General features: G+C 35.1%; 1 long non-coding RNA gene across 1 annotated transcript; it reads right to left on the bottom strand.

Moving 5' to 3' along the window:
* Positions 1–22,077: 22,077 nt before the first annotated feature.
* Positions 22,078–22,871, bottom strand: LOC133200122 (uncharacterized). Its single transcript, XR_009722892.1, has 3 exons — positions 22,783–22,871; positions 22,311–22,445; positions 22,078–22,156 (listed from the first exon to the last, which is right to left on the bottom strand). It is a non-coding gene; the product is annotated as an uncharacterized LOC133200122 (long non-coding RNA).
* Between the last annotated feature and the right edge of the window lie 282 nt (positions 22,872–23,153).

Below are 23,153 nucleotides of genomic sequence, written 5' to 3'. Positions count from 1 at the left end.
GGATCCTGGTGGCTGAGGTCTGCAGGTGCTGGGTGTAATGCACCTGATAGACCAACACTCCACTTTGGCCCCATATTCATCTAGACGGGAGGTCAAGTTTGGCCCGACTTGATCAATCGGCTAGTCACGCCGAGCTGATGTTCGCAGTACAGTTAAGGCAACATATTTCTATCAAAAGGGACCAAAAACGAGACACTTAAAGTTCAACCATCTTATTTTTTAGCATGAAACTCTATTTTAAATATCTTAATGGTATTTTGAAGATGATGCTCATCGCTTTTCATATCGGTATTTTTTGTCATCATGTGACCCTATTCAGTCACGTGGGATCCGATTTTGGGTCAAAATATGAAATGTCGAATTTAACCAAAAAGTGCAAGGGCAAGGCAAACAAAAAATAAACTGCACAATGTTTCAATGTGTCCCTTGATATCTATCCTATCTCAAAACTGACTGATGCTCATTCAGTTAGATTTCTGAGATATTTAAGTTATTCATTGAAAACAAACACCAGTATTCAAAAATAGGGTATTTTCATAATTTCATCGGAAATTATACATTACCTAATGAATAACAAAGAAATGAGCATCACTTTTCAAAAACTATACTGTAAAATAAAGAATTTAAAATAAAAACCCACCTCTTGGGTCATCGCCTTGTCCTTGTACTTTATGATTAAAAACTGAAATCTTGACACATTCATTCTAAATATAGTTTTCAAACGTATCATTGACCCAGCATGGGAGATAACTCTCTAGTACTTCATAGAGTTTGTGTACCTCGCAAAGTTTAAACAAATAATACCTTAGGACTGAGCTGGGCTTTTTTCACTAAATCAAAACGGTATGCATAAAAAAATCCTTGACTTTACTTTGTTTTGTATGTCTTCGTTCTTTTATACGCTGTACACAAGACATCTTTGATACCTTCCGCATTTCCTCCATGCACCAATGTGGGTACAGTCCACTAATTGTTTTCCCATAGGCGGCAATGCTAACGTTTCTTCACATAGCAATGTCCCTAATTTTCGTTCAAATCAAAGCACATCAAGTTGTCTTTCCTTGGTTAAAATCTCGAGGTGGCATGTCAGATTCGTTTTCCGGCAAAATGCGTCTGTCTGCGTTAACCTCTGAAAATAAAAGTGAAAGTAGGGGAATTCCAGACTTCTCACTGGTGTTATAATACATAAAATAATTCTGCTGATCTTATTGATAAATTACATCTGCCAAGCTTTTTTGCAAGGGAACATACTCCTTATCAACAAGTATGAGGCTCAGTTTAATACATTATCACAGTTTTTTTTATTCAGGTCTGCAAATTAAGGAACTTGTAATTTTTTCTGCAAAACTTTCTTCCCCTACCGATTCTAAAAATAATTAGAGGTATGTACCCAATATGAAAAAGTATTTTCTTGATTTTACAACATTTTACATCATAAGTCATGCTACAGTCTATGTAGTGACACTATGCCAAATTTCAGGAAAATTCAATCATTAATAAAGATTTTACAGCATGCACAGTTCTATATGCAAAATCCTTTAAAAATGCTTCCATCTAGCCAAAACTGCACCCACATTTTAAGTCATCGGTTAGCCTATTAATGTACTTATACCACTTTTATTCTCTTTCATGACTTTAAATACATCAAGCAAAATTACAATCAAGCACTCATATGGGTCCATTTCTCTTATTTCAAAAAATCAATGCATTTTCGCACAAAATTTGATCATCCCTCACCCTTGAATTCATTGTTTCTCCATGATAGACAAAAAAATTAAGTTTACAAATACCCCAAAAGTATTAAAAATAGAAAGTACTGATTATTTCCTGTCCATTGATGTATCATTCAAGAAAATTGGTGTAGGAATAAAAAAGTTATAAGCCTATATATTCTTGTGTACATTCATCTGTTTCAAAGCAATTTTTACGCCAATGCAAGTTCACTCATTTATGACGTCATAATGACATCATAATAATGGATTGCTTATTACACATGTAGTGTTAATTTTCCCGTACTTTTAATTAAAGATGAAATTAGAACTAAAATATTCATTATAACTATAAGATAATAAAAATACTAGCACGAGCAGATCAAATAAATAGTCTACAGAAAATGTTTTGTTTCCATAGTAACCATTTTGTAATTTGTAGAAAAATGAAAGAGAACTTTGAAAATTTTGAATTTCCTTACGAGTCGCTCGTTTTGACTTACAAATATTAAAGAAATTTTAACTCTTATATTTTTAATCTTAATATTTTATCATACACAACACTATGAATGTAAAATATTGTTTTGAAATTCTTTTCAAATTATATTAGCTGTAAAATATATAGCATACATGTACAGATTAGTTTGATGGTCACTTTCATAGCTCAAATATTCATTTAAAATCTACATTTTCTAAGCTTTAACACCACCTCCCTCCCCCCCCCCCCCACACACACACACACAAAGAAGCTTTAGAAAATTCAACTTACATATTGAAAGTACTGCCTTCATTTTACATGTGAAGACTCAAGATGTGTTCAAATGAGTTTGTTTTTACTGACTGATAGCTTTAAACACCATCTGCATGAACCTCGAAGTTGTCCTGTATCACCATGAACCTAAAAAAAAATCAATTTAAAAAATGGTGCAATAATTTATCAGCATCAAAAGCACCTAAAACATTCACAGACAGACACCAAACACACACAATCCTATCACATTCCTTTTATGCCCATAATCTAATATCAGTTGAAAATTATGAATTTGCACTGATTAGTCTCAACATTGTTAAATTACATGTAAATTAATAATACAGGTAAAAAGCATGTTTACTGACAATAATTATACATTAGACAAATACATGTAATGCAGTTAATACATGTAAAATATAAAAAATGTTAGTGTGCATGTTCACGCACACACTGCTTAACTTCCACAGAACTGTAGCCTGACCAACTTCTTTGAAAGAATGCACATGTATACTATGTCCTCATTCATGTAATTCTATTCCATGAAAATAAAAGTTTTCATTTACAAATATTGTAATAAGGCATGGAAACCTTTTTTTTCTTTACCTCTTTCATAAAATGACAAGTGCATATCACCTACATACTGCAAGACTCTGCACTAGGTAGCACTAAGCAGTTTCGATAACTTACTGCCACTCTACTTTCACTTTGACCTTGAACTTCACTGAATACTGATTCCAACCTCATTTGTGAATTTTTGTGTATATTGAAAATAAAAAATAGTGGTGGATGTACTTCTAAAATAACTGTTCTTTTTCTAAATATCTATTAATGGCTCTGGATTAATAAATTGTATAAAATCGATACATTTAATTTACATGCTACATGTACATGTGTACACAATGGAAGATATGAGCATAAGCTGTCTGCTCGTAAAAGGGGGGGGGGGGGCTATTAACAAATCAATTTGTTTCAAAATATGTATAAACAAATTAAAATGTGCTTCCTTCATAAATTTAAACAATTGGAAATGATAGTAAACACCGAGTTCAAAACAAAATAAAGATCTATGAGAATTTTCTCTTACCAATAGGCTCCACATATTGGGTACAGTCCACTAATTGTTTTCCCATAGGCGGCAATGTTAACGTTTCTTCACATGGCAATGTCCCTAATTTTCGTTCAGCAGTGAGTGACCCCTCAAATCAAAGCACATCAAGTTGTCTTTCCTTGGTTTAAATCTCGAGGTGGCATGTCAGATTCGTTTTCCGGCAAAATGCGTCTGTCTGCGTTAACCTCTGAAAATGAAAGTAGGGGAATTCCAGACTTCTCACTGGTGTTATAATACATAAAATAATTCTGCTGATCTTATTGATAAATTACATCTGCCAAGCTTTTTTGCAAGGGAACATACTCCTTATCAACAAGTATGAGGCTCAGTTTAATACATTATCACAGTTTTTTTTTATTCAGGTCTGCAAATTAAGAAACTTGTAATTTTTTCTGCACTACTTTCTTCCCCTACCGATTCTAAAAATAATTAGAGGTATGTACCCATGTGCACGGGCCTCTGAATTTCTCTCAATAAGCCGTTATATAATTGATCGGAGTAATATATATATCCTTTCTATTATATATAAATACATATATATGTATTTATATATATGTAGAGGGGGTATATATATCACTCTGATCAATCATATAGCCGCTTATTGATAGAAATTCAGAGGCCTGGTTCACAATAGGCCTAAAATTTGACGCAACATCCATCATGTATGCCCATGGTTGAAAACATTGAAAGACTCAATCATTTCTAATAAACAATAGACAACCCCCTATCAATTATTTAAATATTCATACACCCCCCCCCCGTAAACACACAAATAAAAAAAAATCTCCAACAGAGTTAATTTTTTTCACATTCATTCTATGTGATTCTCGTAGTAGCTATCAAACCTTCTACTGTTCAGGGATTCTAGACTAGGTTAAAAGTTTTGTTGAACCAGCAGGAAGGGATTGGAGTGCTTAACCTGTAATTCATAACCTTTTTTTCCTTTCTACAGATCTAACCCCCCCCCCCCCTCCAACCACCACTAGTTTGCTTTTGGCTCCTTTGATACCATATATCGTACTGGCATGTTAAAAATAAATTATTATACTGTGTTTACATCAGGTTTTACTTCTTTGGGTACTTTATCACAAATAACATGTTGGGGAGGGGGGGGGGGGGGTTAGTCTCCTTTTTTGAGTTTCAATCAATCCATGCACACACAAGATAATAGGTAATCAAGAAACAGATACTCTGTTAAAAAAACAAGTGAACACAATATACCTGCTGAAATATAGATATTTTGGTATACCAAACACCACAAACAACAAAATAAATGCACATTTTAACTGCCTTCAAACTTTCACACCACTGTACAGTTACAAAGTTACTTAAAGTATTATTTTTCTAGAAAATATACTTAATACATGTAAATACAGCTCTTCAAATTCAAAGGCAGTTTGTGTAGGGAATTTTGAGCAGGTGCAAAATATTTCCGTTCATGTTCCTTTGGATGAGATCAATTCTGAAAACAAAATGAAATACCATTATGGAAAGTTCATTGGTGTTGAGAAACATAGAAAGCATATTACATGTATATATTTTAATTCTACTGTTTTTATTATCAAAATATTTCAATAATCTTGCCTGGAATATGTATAATATGGTTATACATGTAGCTAATATGGAGCAAAAAAAAATAAATAAAGGTCATCAGCCTTTTATTATTATTGAGGGTGCCCAAGCATATTGTAGCAATGCTTTTTATAGTATTCTATATGTCAGCAAAATTATTGGGAGGCACTTACATGTACCAACCCAACCCCCCCCCCCACCCCACCCCCACCCCCCGCAGGTTCCTACGGCCATGAGGAGCAAACCTTTTTACTTGATTGGTGAATACACGTGCAGCCTGAATGAATGAATTGTTTAAATTGTTTGGGAGTAGTTGCAACACAATTTATATGTAATGAGTGAAATACATTATGATAACTATTGTAGAATGTAATGACATTGCATTGTGCAAAACAAACCATGATATACTATATTTTCTGAAATTCCTAAAATAAATGGAAACAAACAAAATTCTACAAATTTCAGCCTAGTGATACAGATAGATAAAAGTTAAAAATAAATTTGAAATATGAAGCACTGGTGAAAACCTGAAATCTTAAAATTCATTTATTTTTGATTGGTATTTTTGATTGCCAGAGGTATAAACTAAAATTAATAGGCTCTTGTACTCTTGTATTTACAGTGACATACATTGTGAACTGTGCAACAGTTTGACTTTACATATACACTACAATTGTGACTACATCTAAATTATTATTTGATATCATGTCATGCTGTGTATTTTATATTATGCATGTTTATATGCCGAAAGACAACATCATTGTATGTTAGATGAATCAATGATTGAAACTGTGAATGTTAGAAATGAATTATTATAGTAATCCACAGTAATATAGTATTATAAATGAATTAAATTGTTAAGGCATTAAATAACTTTTGTATCAATGCAGATTTCCATTGCTACACATATTGTTTCAAAAATAAGCTGAATGACAAGAACTCTATATATTCGCAAATTATATTCATTATTTGTTAAAAATGTGCAACTTTTATAGGGCCTAATGTTAGGGAGGGGGGGGGGTGTCATACACACAAGGCACTGCATTGCAGTTTGTGACGGACTGTAATAATACATCTTATTGTACATATACACGGTTATTTTACATTGATGTAAACAAGAGTATGTCTACATGTTGATACATATGCGCATACACACCTACATAAATGAACAGAAAGGGACTTAGGGAGGTGGTGCAGATCGTCCCACTTTTCCATGATTTCCCGAAATAACGTTATCACCTTCCTATCAGAGAGATAAACAAGGCTTAGGTCTCTTATTTTATCCATAATCTCTTTAAAGATTGCCTGCTTGTTGCATTTATCCACTGCATATCTCAGCTGCTGTCGCCACGTTTTTAGATGTAAACAACATTCCGCGTCATCGAGTGCAAGTGCTTGGCTGAAGCCGAATGCAGCCAAACGACACCAAATAAAGATAATTATTTCGAACACTTTTTGTTTTTATATAAAAGAAAATCACTAATGTTTATCTATTTAAGCATGAAAATATAGACATCCATTACAGATTCTCGCAATCATCGTTAAATGACTTTTTTGAGCTCTATTTCCTTATATAGATCTATCAGGGCGGAGCAACTGTCATGACGTCAAACCTCATTATGACCTCATTACCATATTATCTTCATGTGTAGCCTTAACTGTACCGCGTTATCTACATGCCTTAGTATTGATGTAATTGCAACCTCTTTGTTATTTTCTGCCTTTTTGCAATTTCCAACACTCCTACGTTTCCATGTCTGAGTATAGTTTCTTTGTATCCTCTTGGTGTCACTCTTACTGGATATCCGTTTGATTTGACATTGTTGGCGCTATGAGGCGGACGGGGAGCAAGGATTTCGAAACATTTTCCATTTAACCAGCAGGTTAAGACATCACTTTAAATGATGAGTAAATTTCTTCTGTTATGGAATACTGGCCCCGCTTCATCACACTTGAAGCAAAATTATCAGAAAAAACATACAAAGCCTTTAACAAAGGTATCGCCTTTCATAATACAAAAAGGAATACAGGGAACAATAGGAACGCCAAAATCTGTTAAAAAGTTGAAATCTGGAGCCCTTCTCATCGAAGCAAGCAAAAAACAACAATCTACTTCCTTGTTGGCATTGAATGCTCTTGCAGACATTCCTGTAGTTGGTAAGATCCATAGTGGACTTAACCAAAGTGAAGGTATTCTGTTCGACAGAGACCATGATCTTAACAATATTCCAGAACAGGAAATCCAATCTGAATTGGAGTCCCAAGGCGTTGTCTCAGTGAAACGATTTATGAAAAAACGTAATGACAATGTCGAACCGACAATTACGTACCTTTTGTCCTTTGGTACACCAACGCTTCCTACAAACTATGAAGTCAGACTATATCATACGAAAATCGAAATGTTTGTTCCGAATCCGCTGCGTTGCTTCAAATGTCAGCGATTCGGACACGGACAAAATAATTGTAAAGGCTAAAAAAATTGCTTCAGGTGTGGTGAAGAGGGACATGATGGCAAAGGCTGTCAGAAAGATCCCAAATGCAGGAACTGCAAAGGTGATCATATGTCCTCATCAAAACATTGTCCCATGTGGTAAAAAGAAAAGAGATACAGAAAGTAAAAGCTGAAAAAAGAATTACCTACCAAGAGGCGAAAAAACTAGTTAATCTTTACAGTATTCCTAAACCCAACCTACCTACTTATGCAACAGTTTTAAAATCACCCTCCAAGATTGATTGATTGATTGTAATTGTTTTACGCCGAGTCGGCAATATTTCAGCCATATTTCGGCGGTAGGAATTATAATACTGTATGAACGGTTTTGAAAGTTTTTGGGTTTTTTTGGCGGCCCCCAATGAGCCTACTCTTTTTCGAAAACCAGAGAAACGATCTTTAGCGTGCCAAGGAGGTTGTTATCCTTGACACGGGGCACCGTTTTACGTCCCATCCGACGGACTTGGAATTTAAAAATAAAAACAGTTAAATTGAAAATTATAAAAATGCTAATAAAAAATATATACATTTAAATCTTATTGTAAAAATCAGTTTCTTGCAAGTATTGCAAAATTGCACTAGGACTCACATTTGCAAAAAGATCATGCATCGTTTGCACACCATTAAAATACTTATTTCGAACAGGTGTAAAATCAGAACATTCTAAAAGTATATGATTCATAGTTATTGCACAGTCACAAGAGATACATTCCGGTTGTTCTTCCCCGTTCAGTAAATATGAATGTGTAAACCTGGAATGTCCAATTCTTATTCTTGAAATAATGACTTCGTCTTGACGTTTCAGGCCAAAGTCAGGTGATTGATTAACTTTGTTTTGTACGGTATACAGTTTATTATTATCACAAAAATCCCAAAATATTTGCCAAAGAGAATTTACGTAAAGTTTCACTAAGTACTTAAGATCAGTGTAAGGAATTTTAAAAGGTACAATTTCATATTGAAGAGCAGTTTTTGCAGAACTATCAGCCTTGTTATTACCTGGAATACCATAATGACTCGGTATCCAACAAAATTCGACATTTTTACCTTGTTTAGTGAGATGATAAAACTTATTTAATATATCCAAAATGTATGGATGATCAGTGTTCATATTATGTATGGATTGTAAACATGAAAGCGAGTCTGAAAATATTGTAAAAGAGTTTTTACTAGAAGTTTTTATATATTCAAAAGCAAGTTGAATAGCTTTTGCTTCAGCTGTAAAAACCCTTGCTTCGTTTTGAAGTCGTACAGAAAAAACATTATTATTGACCACTGCAGCCGCAGCAACCCTGCCTTTGTCCTTTGAACCATATGTGTAAATTTGTATTGTAGGATGTATAGATTGCTTTATTTCGGCTAGTTTCTGTTGAAAAACGAGAGGGTTTGTTTCTGATTTCTTTAGTTCGGATAGGGATTTATTAACTATTGGTTTAATTAATTTCCAAGGTGGTATTTCAGAAAGAGTAGTATGTTTTACTATATCTAATGGTAATTCAGAATCTCTAATATGATTTTTAAATCGTAGACAGATTGGTTTTATGCATTTCTTGTTTTTATCATATAAATGTGCATGTTGTGGATGGAAAACACAGTCATAGGCAGGATTGTCAGTGTTCGCCTTTAATTTAATTATGTATTGTAAAGCAAGTTTAATTCTTCTTAATTCCAGGGGTGGCTCATTTGCTTCCACATATAAACTATCTTTTGGAGAAGTTCTATAAGCCCCCAAGCACAATCTAAGACCTTGATGATGGATTGCGTCAAGAGCCTTTATATAGGAAGTCCTAGCTGATCCATACACAATACATCCATAGTCCAATTTAGATTTAACAAGAGAGCGATATAGTTTAAGTAGAGTACTTTTATCAGCTCCCCATTTTGTGTTTGCTATAACTTTAATAATATCTAGTGCTTTTGAGCATTTCTCTTTAAGCATCTTTATGTGTGGAATAAAGGAGAATTTATTATCAAAGATGACACCTAAAAATTTTATTTCTTTAACTACTTTAATTGGAGTTCCGTTTAATAGCAATTGTGGATCATCATGGATTTTCCGTTTTAAGCAAAAATGCATACATGCTGTTTTACTCTGTGAAAATTTAAAACCATTACTATCGGCCCAATTTTGAATTTTGTTTAAGCATGATTGTAATCGCCGCTCAATGTAATTCATATTTTTAGACTTGAAACACAAAACAAAGTCATCAACATATAAGCTACCATGCATATCATTTTTAAGTACTTCAGCTAAACTATTTATTTTTAAACTGAATAAAGTGACTGAACGGATACTTCCTTGAGGTACACCCATTTCTTACTCGAAATTGTCTGAAACTGTAGATCCTAATCGCACTTTAACAGTTCTATCATTTAAAAAGTCCTTAATAAAATTAGGTAAATTTCCTTTGAGACCAATATCATAAAGATCTTTTAAAATACCGTATTTCCATGTAGTATCGTATGCTTTTTCTAAGTCAAAAATATAGATTTTTGAACAAAAGCATTTCGAATATAGGTTTCCAGTCTAACTAGCTGGTCAGTTGTACTTCGGTTTTTTCTAAAACCACATTGTATATTTGTAAGAATGTTATTTGTTTCAAGAAACCATATTAAGCGTTCATTGATCATCCGTTCCATGGTTTTACATAATTTGATAAATAGCTTGTTTATGCAATCGGTCGATAATTATTAGGGTCTGCATGGTCCTTTCCAGGTTTTGGAATGGGAATTATTGTGGCTTGAGTCCAGGAAGGTGGGAATTGACCTCCTTCCCAGATTGTATTAAAAATGTGCAGAAGACACTCTTTACTCTCTCTAGGAAGATATTTAATTAATTGATAATGGATTTGATCTGGTTCTACGGCTGTATCGTGAGATTTATCTAAAGATTTTTGCAACTCTTCAAACGTAAATGATTCATTATAACATTCTTTCTTTTCAGATGTAAAATCTAATGTTTTCTTTTCTTGTGTATTTTTATGTGTTATAAAATAAGGACTCATGTTGTTTGTCGAGGAGTTATTAGAAATTGTATTAGCTATTTCATTAGATATTTCCTTCTTATCAGTAATAATTTGATTTCCAATATTAAGATGTTGATATTTTTCAGGACCTTTTCCTTTTATTTTTCTTATTGCATTCCAAACTTTATTGATAGGGGTATGTGTATTAAGGTTTGAAACAAACTTTTTCCAGGACCTTCTTTTGCTAAAATTAATAGTTCTGCGGGCTTTTGCTCTAAATACACGGAAGTTGCGTAAATTTGTTGATGTAGGTAATCTATTAAATAATCTTTCTGCTTTTTTTGCGAGCTTTTATCGCTTCATAGCATTCTTCTGTAAACCATGGCTTTTTAGTTCTAATAGAATTTGTCGAGGTTTTAGGTATACATTCATTTGCAATATTTAATAGTATTTCAGTAAAATTTTGAATAGGATCAGGATGGTTTTCAAATTTTTCAACCGAAATATTCTGTAAGCCCAAGTTTTCAAATTTTTTCCAGTCGGCTTTGTTTAATTTCCAGTTTTGAACATTGTTATTTTCGGAGGGTTTGAGTACTTTAAGAATAATTGGGAAATGATCACTCCCGCATAAATCATCATGCACTGACCAACTTAAATCAAGGAGTAAAGTAGGATCTACTAAACTGATATCTATTGAAGAATAGGAGCCATTGCCCGGATGCAAGTAACTGTTTGAGCCGTCATTAAGGATACAAAGATTATGATGCAATATTGCGTTTTCAATTATTTTCCCTTTATCTGTGATTTTGTCGCTACCCCATAGCGGATTATGGGCATTAAAGTCACCGACAATCAGAAATGGAGCAGGGAGTTGTTCTAATAATTTTGTAAGGTCTAAAGGTTGTAATTGATAGTGTGGGGGTACATATACAGAACAAGGGGTAATTGTTTTATCAAAGGAAAGGCGTACAGCTACTGCCTGAAGATTAGTTTTCAAATTTATTTGGCTGTGAATGTATTTATTGTTAATTGCTATAGATGTACCACCAGATGCCCTATCAGTCTGTGCATAATAGTTATACATACTATAGTTTTTAATGCTAATCTTATCTGTTTCTTTCAAATGTGTTTCTTGTAAACATATAGCTACCGGGCAATGGTCCTGAATAAGTAAAGATAATTCATTAAAATTGACTCTAAAACCTCGACAATTCCATTGGATAAATGAAGGATGATTCATTTTTATTTGTCAAGTTTAATGGGGGATGTCCTCCCTTTATTTTTATTGGGTGACGTACTTCGGACTCGCAAGGAAGAATGGCACGGTGTAACGTCCATTTCCTCGAAGACCCCAAATTTATTATGGAAAGCTACGGGATCATTTGCCCCTTTTGGCAAACGATTGCTCGACTGCTTTTGTGCATTTTTGGGGGGAGATTTATTTCGTCTCCCGGACGATTTTGATAAACCCGAAGCTGCTGGCTTAGAGTCAGCCGCAGCCACAGGTTTTGGTGCAGCCACAGCTGCAAGGCCTGCAGAAGCAGGTATTGAATCGGATTTAGCTTTGTCATTAGATGACAAAAGATCCTTAGTTGTTGTGATCTGTTGAGATAAATCTTTCTCACAGATCTGAGTAGATGTATCCTTCTTTGAGGATGCTTTCAAAACTGATGAATATGAGGGCAGATTTGGCTTAGGTATACTATACATATTGACCAATTTTTTCGCCTCTGGATAGGGAATTCTTTTTTCGGCTTTAACTTTTTGAATTTCTTTTTCTTTTTTCCATTTTGGACACTGTTTTGATGAAGCCATGTGGTCACCTTTGCAATTTTTGCATTTGGGGTCTTTTTGACAGGCTTTGCCATCATGCCCCTCCTCACCACACCTGAAGCATGTATCAGCGCTTTTCAGTTTGATTGTCCATGTCCAAATCGCTGACACTTAAAACAGCGCAGCGAATTTGGAACAAACATTTCAATTTTCATCTGGTAAAGGCCGACTTTAATGTTTGTTGGTAGTGTTGGTATACAAACAGTTAAAAGGTAAGTTTTCGTTGGTTCGATGTTGTCATTGCGTTTTTTCATGAACCGTTTCACAGAGACCACACCTTGCGATTCCAATTCAGATTGGATTTCCTGTTCAGGAATGTCATCAAGGTCATGGTCTCTGTCAAACAGAACACCTTTACTCTGGTTTAGTCCACTATGGATTTTACCGATTACTGGGATATCTGCAAGAGACTTCAGTGCTAACAATGATGTGGATTGTTGCTTTTTTGTTACTTCAATAAGAAGAGCTCCAGATTTTAATTTTTTAACAGATCTTGGTGTTCCAATTATTCCCTGTATACCTTTCTGAATGAGAAAAGGCGACACCTTCGTGAGGGGTTTTGTTTGTTTTTTCTGATAGCTTTGCTTCAAGTGTGATGAAGCGGGGCCAGTATTCCGTTACAGAGGTAATCTGCTCATCATTTAAAGTGATGTCCAAACCTGCTGGGTAACAACGTTTTTTGGAAAGAACCATGATTAGATGAAAAAAGTTTCGGAATCCATGCTCCCCGCCCGCATTGGAGCGCCAACAAGGGCGATGTCAAGTCAAACGGATTTCCAGTAAGACTAACACCCAGAGGATACAAAGAAACTATACTCAGACATGATATGCCTGATTGACCCTGAGCCACCGCTTGATATATATATATATCAACATGGAAACGTCGGCGTATTGGAAATTGCAAAATAGACAGATTATAATAAAAATTGCATATACATCAATACTAAGGCATGTAGACAAAATCAGCTCGGCGTGACTAGCCGATTGATCAAGTCGGGCCAAACTTGACCTCCCGTCTAGATGAATATGGGGCCAAAGTGGAGTGTTGGTCATGTCAGGTGCGTTACATCCAGCACCTGCAGACCTCAGCCACCAGGATCCCCTTCTCCACCAACACGGGTCGCAACCAACGGCCAACAGGTTGCCCCATTTAGTCGCCTTTTACGACATGCAAGGAGGTGCCGGGGACCTATTCTTGTCACCCCGGGTCCCCACGGGGGTCACCCTCCAAGAAGGATATGTCAACACAAGTACACGATGCTGATATAACTCAGCAAACATCGTCATTTTTACTGTCATCAAATGACAAAAGTAAGAATACTTCAACACCTGCTTCTGCAGGTTCTGCAGCCGTGGCTGCACCTAAACCAATAACTGCGGCCGTATCTAAACATGTAGCTGCGGCCGTATCAAAGCCTGCAAGGGCAGATATAGATCGTTTGGGAAACAAAACAAGTCTCCCTTAAAAAATATTCAGAAACAGTCTAGCGATCGGCCGCCCATAGGAGAAAGAGATCCTGTAACTTTACACAATAAATTCGGGATCTTTGAGGAAATGGACTTTACGCCATCTATGTACCTCACGAGTCCGAAGTCTTTCTCCGAAAAAAAATAGAGGGAGGATATCCCCCATAACCCATAATAAAAATAATTAAAATGAATCATCCTGTGTTCATCCAATGGAATTGTCGAGGTTTTAAAGTCAATTTTAATGAATTACCTCTACTTATTCGGGACCATAGCACGGTAGCAGTGTGCTTACAAGAAACACACTTAAAAGAAACAGATAAGATAAGTATTAAAAACTAAACATTGTATAACCATTACGCTCAGATTGATAGAACCTCTGGTGGGTCTTTAATAGCAATCCACAATAAATACATTCATAACCAGATAGTCTTGAAGACAAATCTACAAGCAATAGCTATACGTCATTCTCTTGGAAAAGTACTATTGACCAGCTAGTAAGACTGGAAACCTACATTCGAGATGCCTTTGTTCAGAAAGAGCATGTGGTATCTATCTTTATTGATTTGAAAAAGCATATGATACCACATGGAGATATGGTATTCTGAAGGATCTGTATAATATGGGCATCAAAGGACATTTACCAAATTTTATCAAGGAATTTTTGAATAAAAGAAATTTCAACGTCCGCTTAGGGTCTACAGTTTCCAACAATTTTGAACAGGAAATGGGTGTGCCTCAAGGGAGTATACTATCAGTCACATTATTTAGTATTAAAATAAATACTTTAGCTGAAGTACTTAAAAATGATATGCGTGGAAGTTTATATGTCGATGACCTTGTTCTTTGTTATAAATCTAAAAACATGACCGCAGTTGAGCGTCAGTTGCAGATATGTCTGAACAAAATTCAAAAATGGTCGGATGAAAATGGGTTTAAATTTTCGAAAAGTAAAACTGCATGTATCCATTTTTGTTCCAAAAGGAAAGCACACGACGATCCATATCTCCATTTAAATGGAAATCCAATAAAAGTGGTTAAAGAAATAAAATTTTTAGGTGTCATCTTCGATAATAAACTTTCATTTGTTTCACACATTAAAATGCTTAAAGAGAAATGCTCAAATGCTCTAGATGTAATTAAAGTTATCGCAAACACAAAATGGGTGGCTGATAAAATACTCTTTTAAAACTCTATCGCTCCCTAGTTAGATCTAAATTAAACTACGGCTGCATCGTATATGGATCAGCAAGGACTTCTTATTTAAAAGCTCTTGATGCGGTCCATCATCAAGGTCTTCGACTGTGCTTAGGAGCTTTCCGAACCTCCCCTGTAGACAGTTTGTATGTCGAAGCAAACGAACCACCTCTTGATTTAAGAAGAATTAAAGTAACGTTACAGTACATTCTAAAATTAAAAGCAAATACAGATAATCCTGCTTTTGATTATGTTTTTAATCCGCAGTATGAAAATTTGTATGACAAGAATAAAATGTGTACAAAACCCCTTGGTTTGAGATCTAAAAGCATATCGGAGACTCTGAACTACCTTTGGATATTATAAAACCCATAAGTTATTCTAATATACCGCCATGGAAATTAATTAAACCAGTTGTAGATACCTCTTCAACTAAATTCAAGAAATCAGAAACTAATTCCCTTGTTTTCAAAGATTAGCTGAAATAAAACATTCTAAACCTTCTACAATCGAGATTTATACAGATGGTTCAAAAGATAAAAATAAAGTAACAGCAGCTGCCGTTGTTCAAAATAATATTTTCTCTACACGGCTTCCATATGAATGTACAATTTTTACCGTACAAGCAAAAGCCATACAACTTTCATTTGAATATATAAAAACATCTAGTGAAAACCTTTTTACAATATTTTCGGACACGCTGTCTTGCTTACAATCTATACAAAATATGAACATTGATCATCCATATATTTTGGATATACTAATCCAACATTATCATTTAACTATGCAAGGAAAAAAGATAAATTTTTGCTGGGTTCCAAGTCATATTGGCATACTTGGCAACACTAAAGCTGACAGTGCTGCAAAAATGGCACTTCAGTATAAAATTGCACAGTTTAAAATTCCTTGTACTGATCTGAGATACTTATTAAAACTTTATATAACATCAGTCTGGCAAATTTAAAGGGAATTTTGTGATACACATAAATTATATGCTATAGAAAACAAAGTTAACAGATCATCTGACTTTGGCCTGAAGCGTCAGGATGAAGTGGTAATTTCAAGAATACGTATTGGTCACTCAAAAATAACCTATTCATACTTACTCAATGGGGAACTTCAGCCTGAGTGCATGTCATGTGACTGTCCTTTAACTGTTAACGGAGCGGGGGCTATACTGTTTTACCCTTGTGTGTCAGTCTGTGTGCCCGTGTGTCTGTCCGTAACAAATTTTCGTTTCATTTTTCTCAGCGACTACTCGTCACAGATGATTGAAATTTTAGCACACTCTTTGTTTAGGCATGCCATATGGGGGATTCATTTTTGTGTGATCCGATGTCAACTTCCTGTTTATCCGTTCGTCTGTCCGTGCCATACATAACAAATTTTCGTCGCAGTTTTCCGAGCAATTACTCATCGCAGATGCTTGAAATTTTAGCACACTCTTTGTTTAGGCATGCCATTTGATGGGATTCATTTTTGTGCGAATTCGATGTCAATTTCCTGTCAATCCGAGCGTCTGTCCGTACATACATAACAAATTTTGGTCGCAGTTTTCTCAGAATCTACTTATCGCAGATGCTTGAGAGTTTAGCACACTCTTAGTTTAGGCATGTCATATGGCGGAATTTTTTTTTGTACGAAACTAAAGTCAACTTCCTGTTTATCCCTGTGTCTGTCCATAAATGAACTTGTGTATTTACGTCCGCGCTGGGGTATTATTAGTGAGCCTTGGCTCACAAACTTTTTGTTGATATTGAACAAGATGCTGAGAGACGTGAGAGTGAGGCCGTAAATGAGAGTGAATCAGAGAGTAAAAGTGAATCAGAGTGCGAGTCCGACTTCGAACAGAAGGAAAGTGAGAATGAGAGCAGAACGAGAGAAATTATGAGAGAACTGGAAATACAAAGTGAATTTTGAAATAAACTCTTAATTTCATTTGAATATATTGAATTTATTTAATTTTAAAACACTGAACTGTTGTGTACATATACAACATTGAACAATAGTTACATGTAGGTACTGTGAAAACCTGCATTGCAATATTCGGACTGATAGAATTTGCTTCGGACTTGTAAAGTACACCACGTCATCAGTCCGAATGACTGATAGAAATATTTGGTTTTCGTAAACTCTGTGAGTGCCGAGTATAGGTCGCGGGTTCAAATCAACTGGGACATGGAGACCAGTCCTTCGGATGAGAGGGTATAATCTGAGGTCCAGTGTCACAGTAGGTGTTAGCACGAAAAAGAGCCCTCACTGCTCAATGGCCCTAAGTACCGAGTAAAGGTCAAAATTTGCAGCTCTCCACTGGCAAGTAGTGGCGTCCCCATGAGTGAAAAATTCTCGAGAGAGACGTTAAACAACAATAAACAAACAAACAAGCAATGGAAGTGACGATCTTTAACTATGTAAAATGTAGAGGCGTTCCGGAATAACGCGGAAAGTCTACAGGGAACAAGTTTGCGCGGTTTCTGACCCCGCTAGATTTTTGAAGATGGCAACTGTCGTACCTTCACTCTTATATACATGTACAGTAATATGACATTTTTAAAACGTGCTAATTTCAGTGATTTTTTTTATGGTATCGAGTGTATTCAGATACACCTAGAAAAAAACATAATACACAAAATACACCATTCTGAAACCAAGCGCCTATGGAAAAAAAGAGGAACCAACAATGGAGTATTAGAATTACATCGACTTTTTGTTTTACTTCCAAAAATTCGAGATAATAACTGTTAAACTCGGTCTTGAAAAATAGGAGGAGTTCCGAGTGACCACCTTCACAGAAAATATTAAAAAAACACCTTCACCTAAAAAAAAAAATCTTCACATGAAAAACCACCTTCACATGAAATAACATAAAAAGCACCACCTTCACATGGAATAACCACAGCATCACAAAAATCAGAAGTCGCTGTCGAGACTGTAGCTCTACTGGTTTGTACGTATAACAATTAAGGAAGAGAAAAGTAGCACTTGGACTTGAAACTTTGCAACAGCAATAAATAAATAGTAATCCTTGTTTAACTCTCTTTTTGTGGCAAGATGAATTGCAATCAGACTAAAACTGTAGAAGGAGTAGCTATTAAAAAGAATTTTAGAGAAATTTCGATTTTAGCTACCATGGCAATATTATTCATCAAAATAAAAAAAAACAATTAAGTCAATTATGTATCTCAGTGTAGTCTACTTGCATGTTATATTAAAATCAGACCAAACTGTAGGCAAAGTAATGTTTTGAAAGTATGTCAAAGAAATTCAATTTTTTTGTAACCATGGCAACAGTTCACCAAAATCAAAACAATGATATACAGAATTATGTATCTCAGCGTAATCTACTTGTGTGCCAAGTTATATTGAAATCAGACCAAAACTGTAAGAGGAGTAGCATTTTGAATGTATTTCACAGAATTTTTTATTTTTAGAAACCATGGCAACACCGTTCACCGAAATCAAAAACCGATATGCAGAATTATGTACCTTAGTGTAGTGTAATCTACTTGTGTGCCAAGTTATATTGAAATCAGACCAAAACTGTAGGAGGAGTAGCATTTTGAATATATTTCACAGGATTTTCTATTTTTTGTAACCATAGCAACAACGTCTAACGAAATCAAAAACCGATACAAAAAATAATGTATCTTAGTGTAGTCTACTTGTGTGCCAAGTTATATTGAAATCAGACCAAAACTGTAGGAGGAGTAGCATTTTGAATGTATTTCACAGAAATTTCTATTTTTAGTAACCATGGCAACACCGTTCATCGCAATCAAAAACTGATAAACAGAATTATGTATCTTAGTGTAGTCTACTTGTGTGCCAAGTTATATTGAAATCAGACCAAAACTGTAAGAGGAGTAGCATTTTAAGAAATTGTTTACAGACAGACAGACGGACGACGGACACCTTACCATCGCATAAGCTCTTCTGGTCTCTGACCAGTAGGGCTAAAAACCACATTCACATGAAATAACCACAGCATCACATAAAAAAGCACCACATTTACATGAAATAACCACAGCGTAACATAAAAAACACACCATATTCTCATGAAATAACCACACGAGGCAGCTATGACGTTCCATATAAGCAGCTATGGCGTTCCATAGGTAGCAGCTGTTTTTTTTAAAAAAACACCTTCACATAAAAACCATCTTCACATGAAAAACCACCTTCACATGAAATAACATCAGCATAACATTAAAAAAAAACACACATTCACATGCAATAACCACAGCATAACATAAAAAAAGCCCACCTTCATATGAAATAACCACAGCATAACATTAAAAAACACCATCTTCTCATGAAATAACCACAGCATAACATAAGAAAACCACCATCTTCACATAAAATAACCACAGCATAACATAATGAAGTAAAATAAATAACAAAATAAGGCAGCTATGAAATTCCATATTACTACATAAATAAAGAAAGTTGACGACGGAAAAGTTAGTCATCTCGTTTATCATACAATTTAGTTGTTAGTTGGCCCTTATCGTTTATAGTCAGTAAAACATCCAAATATGAAACAGATGTGGCTGACTCTGTGGAGTTTTTTTTTTATTTCAAGTTCACTGGGATATATCGAATCGACATATGAATGAAAGTAACCATTTTTTATTGATAATACATCGTCGATATATGTAAATGTCGAGTGCAAATGTTTTCTTTTTCTCAAAGACATGTAGAAGGTTCTGAATAAATTCTGCTTCACAGGAATGTAAAAACAGGTCAGCTAATAAAGAAGCACAATTAGTGCCTATCGAATTTCCAACAGTTTGATGGAAGATCTGGTCTCTGAAGAATACATAAATGTTGTCAATGAGGAACTCCAGCATCCTTTTAATATCTACTTCAGAGTAATTGTCTGTAGAATTGTCTGTAGTAATTTTGTTGATCACAAGATATGAAAATTTCCGACTTCCAATTTTATTGAAAAAGCAGTTGTAAATGATAACAAAAAGCCTAGTTTTTAATTTAACGTTAGGAATGATTGCACAAAATTTATAAAGTCGTACGTTTTGATATTACTGAGTTTTGAAAATTTTCTGGCGATTTTAAGGTTTCTAAAAGTTGTTCGGAGTTTTTGAGAATCCACATCAGATTTACACCACTTCTAGAATATGCTGTAGCACAGTACGTCTGAAGTTTCTCCTAAACAGCAATTAATATTTTTGTAAGGTGTAAGGATAGGGACTTAGTGGACTTTTGCGAGAAGCACTGACTTTTACAGTCGACGGCTTACTTTGACATTTAAACCTACCTAATGTACGGAGGTAGAGAATTGATAATAGACAAGAAAACATTAATAGTGGTTATAGGTATGGTGTTAGGGGCACTAACATGATTTACCGGTATGCAATCAACGCATGAGATGATGGGAGGCAGAATAACATAACTTAGAATACCTTATTTGTGAGGGGTAGTATCTCCTCTCCTTTCAATCTCATTTTCTGGATGAATCAAATAATGAAGAAAAAACATTCCGGAAAGAAAGCTAAGCAAGAGTTGGTCATTGTGGGAAGAGAGGGGGTTGAGGGTAGGGTGGCTGCCGTTCCCTTCCTAGACAACGCAATATGTTCTTCGAAATGGCCCATTATTATCGTTTAATTAATTGCAAAGCTTAATATTTATATAGCAAAAGAGCTTCCGTATATTATCCTAGTGTAAAAGTAAGCCGTCGATTGTTAAAGTCAGCGCTTCTCACAAAAGTCCGGTAGAGCATTTGCTTGACCCTGCAATGTTTGTTTATTTGTTGTTTAACGCCCCTCTCGAGAATTTTTTACTAATACGGAGACGCCACCACTTCCCGGTGGAGGGCTGCAAATTTATACCTTTACTCGGCACTTAGGGCCATTGAGCAGTGAGAGATCTTTTTCATGCCAACACCTAATGCGACACGGGACCTCGGATTATACCCTCTCATCCGAATGACTGGTCTCCATGTCCCAGTTGATTTGAACCTGCGAGGAAAGGATCAGCTCCTTTCTCCGCGACTCTAGAGCAGACGTTCTAACCACTGCGTCACGCGATCGACGACCCTGCAATGTATCTCTGTTTGTAAGGATTTTTATGAAGTTTAGGAATCCAATATAAGTAGGGTAAATTGAACTCGCCTTGGTTGACTTGAATGTTAACTGAAAGTGAACTGTTAGTGTAAGTTGGATTTTAAAAAGTAGAATTAAAACCAAGTTCTTCGAAAGTACAGTTATTATAATGAGCCTTGCGAACAAAGACGATATTTTTACAAGCCTTGTCGGCTGAACCATAATTATTGTTTATGTTATCTTTCTAATTCTGTGATAACCCCCGATTTAGAGAAAACGGAAGGTTAGTTGGTTTGCATATTGCCTTTTACAAAAAAAATATCCATATATAAAATCCTGTCAATCTTCGAAATGATTAGAGAGCTTATTTTATTTGAACACAAGTTGGAACTCGATAGTCGGATTTATAAATAAAACTCGGAGCAAAACACAAGTGTCGAAGAATGAGGTCAAGAACACACTCTCCACTCTAACAAGAGTGCACAAGAATAAAGATGGCGGAAAAGGAATTGAGCGGAATGTTTGATTAAATTTAATCTAAAAATTAGCGTTTCCTTGGTAAGGATATTGCGAATATTTAAAGACTTATAACAAACATCAAAATGATCTTCATCACTAAACTTAAACTTATCTTTTCAAAAAAGGTGACACATAAAGCACTCGTTTTCTTACTGTTTGAATGCACAGGAATTGTGTTTGTGCGCATGCTTAATGTCAACCTGACTCTACTATGTATAGTGTTAACAAATAAAATACACCCACAAACTGTAGAATGACAGTTTTCAATTAGCATAGGTAATTAGCAGGACAGCTTCGTAGAACACATGATATTAAGGAAAATATATTGCCTGTTGTGCATGTGATCTAAAATGTTGCATTTTTGCCCATAAAAACTAACTTATAGAATCATTTTAGACATAGAAGTACCTTTTATACAAGATTTTTATTCTTTCAAAGACATATGAACCTCGGTCTTTGAAGCTCCGTTTTCAGTAAAAGCCACCTAAAATAAATGAATAAATATATACTTATATAGAGAGAGAAAAAAAAGAGAGAGATACCTTTTTCTGTTAGAGTAATAATGCTGATTTTCTCCTGACTATTTAACTAAAATTAATTGTTACTAGGCAGTGCAAAGTTTATAAATAAATACTTACGTTTTTTACAGCATATCCCGAAGGAATTAAAGGGACCTCTGACACAGAATCCAACATTACACCAATACCTGGGAGGAAAACATGTTCCTACCAACACTGTGCCTCTTGGGCAATGTAAATTAGGCGGAAGTCGAGCTGAAATGCGTACAGAATCTTAGCTTAAGCAGTGATGATCAGCATTTTATCAGTTACACGGTATATAATGCCTTGACATTAGAAAGTATACTATATGTAGACCATATGTATTCCTTTGGTTTGAACTTAGCACTAGGGGCTGAATGAAATTTACAAATCTTCATATTTGCTACACGTAGATCATTAGCCCCTTATGCACCGGTATGGGCCGAAAAATATTTAGAAATACATACCTTTATTCTCTTTATTGAATCTGCATATAAAAAAACGTTCGAAACGTTACATCCAATACATTTCTTGATAAACATGCGTTAAGGAAAGCATTAACAAACCTTACCATCAGTTGTTAAAACCATGCAACTTGCAATGAGAAAAACAAGAAAAGGATAGCCTCCCATGGTGTAGACCGTTTTAGACCGTTGTCTGTAGACTGATCTCTTTGTTTACTTTCACTTCACCCAAACATGCCTTTTTATAATGAAATCTAACAGGAAACATGCCTGCATCTAAACAAAACATTTTGTATTCCATGTATAGCCGACGTTTACACAAATTTTTATTGATGTTGAAATCGGTCATATAACGCTGTGTCATCGTGTTTTTTGTCCTGTAATGTCATCGTAATTCTCTGAAACATGCTTGTGCTTAATTCATACAGCCTATATTGAGAGAAAAGAGAACAAAAACTAATAAAAGAAATTGATCATC

Source organism: Saccostrea echinata, unplaced genomic scaffold (assembly GCF_033153115.1).
Source record: "Saccostrea echinata isolate AGI-Se365-2 ecotype Australia unplaced genomic scaffold, CSIRO_AGI_Sech_v1 ptg000001l, whole genome shotgun sequence".
Taxonomy (NCBI): Eukaryota; Metazoa; Mollusca; class Bivalvia; order Ostreida; family Ostreidae; genus Saccostrea; species Saccostrea echinata.
Note: the sequence above shows the minus strand (reverse complement) of the source record. Positions and strands in the feature narration are given on the sequence as shown.